This window comes from Thermobia domestica, chromosome 6, assembly GCF_964235325.1.
Source record: "Thermobia domestica chromosome 6, izTheDome1.hap1.1, whole genome shotgun sequence".
NCBI lineage: Eukaryota > Metazoa > Arthropoda > Insecta > Zygentoma > Lepismatidae > Thermobia > Thermobia domestica.
The window spans coordinates 234,292,971-234,295,303 of record NC_137459.1 but is presented as its reverse complement, the minus strand read 5'-3'; positions in this window follow the sequence as shown (position 1 = coordinate 234,295,303).

Genomic DNA, 2,333 nt, shown 5'->3' with positions numbered 1-2,333 from the left:
ACTAATATATACTTCAAAAATTTCATAAATTTGTAAATGACTTGCCTTCCATTGACAATAATTTTGAGGAGTTCGTTTATTATAATTTGCATATCAGTGTCAGTGTAGCCATATATGAAGCTATCTATATTCACATTAGAAAACTTATACCAGACTGGTTTGAGCATGTTATATCCATCCACATTGCTATATTTTTTATTATATTTATGGTGCATTATGTCCTATACCTACAATGTATATTTAAAACAAATTTGTCTTTCACAAGTAATTGTGCTCCTTTTAATATTTAATAATTAATAAGGGGTCCCAGGGACATCACGTCACTAACTAAGTACTAAAAATTCACTACACCAGTTGAGGGTAGTAGAAATTACATACAATAACAGGGATACAAACCAAGCTACACACTACATATCAGAGAAACAAGAAATAACATGTGGAGTGCCACAAGGATCCGTATTAGGGCCGCTATTATTTTTGATATATATTAACGACCTACCAAGTAATATTGCTCCAGCAGAAGCATCCCTTTATGCAGATGACGCTAATATTATAGTAAAAGGTAAAACAAATGAGGTTGTTGAAGGTAGTGCAAACGAAATCCTTTGTAAAATCTCTCACTGGGTTAAAGAAAATAAGCTTAAATTAAATATTGAAAAGACACAAGCAATTAATTTTCATCACATGCGCAACAAACATGCACAGCCTAGGAACATTATAATTCAAAATAATGAAATAGAATATGTAAACTCAACTAAGTTCTTAGGAATTTGGATAGATAAAAATCTTTCTTGGGATGTGCAAATAACTAAGCTTAATAAAAAATTAAACCAAATATATTTCGCAATTAAAGTTCTTAAAAATGTTTTAAGAGAGTCTACTTTAAAAACAATTTACTTTGGATTATTCCAATCGAATTTAACGTATGGTATTATATTTTGGGGAAATACACACAAGGCCAAAGTCATCTTTACGATACAGAAACGAATAATAAGATTGATGGCAACTGCTAAACCAAAAGATCATTGCAAACCAATATTTAAAAAACTTCGTATACTTCCAGTACCCTGTTTGTATATTTTAAATCTATTGATATTTGTAAAGAAACACCTACAAGGTATCCTTACGCGAGTAGAACAGCAACATGATCATGACACAAGAAACAAAGAAAACTTTTCTATTGTAGAACACAGAACAGTATTATATGAAAAAGGATGTAAATACGCGGGTATCATGCTTTACAATAAACTTCCGAAAGAAATAAAAACTCAGGACTCTGTTGCTAAATTTAAAAAAGAACTCCAGAAATATTTATTACAACATTGCTTTTACTCGGTAGAGGAATACATGAACTGCTAAGTAAATAGAAACGTTACAGGATATACAGTAAATCAATGTCATTATTTGCTTTTAGCATTACATATTTGTTGGAGGGTTTCTAAATACACTGCAAGTAATAATTGCTAAGTTTATTTTTAACAATGATGTCATGTAAAATGTATAGTGTAATAAGATGTAAGAAGTAAGGCTTAATTACTAACCTAGTGTATGTAATTTTCACTATTATTGTTTCTTTTACTTCTGTATTCATATATAAATGACGTGTCCGCTTCATATGCATTGTATTACAGTGCTAAATGTATGAAAAAAGGACGAAATAAATACAATACAATACAATACAATACAAAACTGTTTCTACTTGTATATCTTTTTGTACGCGTTGCTGATTAGAAGACAAGAAAATGTGCGATCAAAATGTGCTCATTTGTCATTGTAATAAAAATGATATAACCATTCAATGTTTAATAAAAACGTTCCATTTGTGGCAGCCTAAAGAAGAAGTTTATTATTGTGTAATGGATGTTCAAAAGGATATAAACAATCTATCAACCATGAATGTATGATTATTAATAGAGATATTTTAAAAACAGCTGTGATAAGTAATATTACCGATATTGAAATACAGGATGAAGTGCTACGAGTATTTCAAAAGACACACGAAAAAACTTTTAACAAGCTACAACAAGCTTCAATATTTATGAACAGGCGATTAATAATGACGCATTTATTAAACAACCAATAAAAATATTCTTAGAAAAAGATTTTTAAAAATTTTTACTTGAGAACATTGTTTGTGATTAGAAGCCAATGTGATTAAAACTACGAACTGTGTTTACAATTGAAAAAACACATTTGATAGAACTATGCTTCAATGGTTGATGGTTACAATGTTTTGCGATCGTAAAACTGTTATCAACTGATTCTTGCTGTTATAACTGTTTAAAAAAAAGTTTTAAAAAAATGCTCAGTGTGCAGTAATATTAAACAATTCT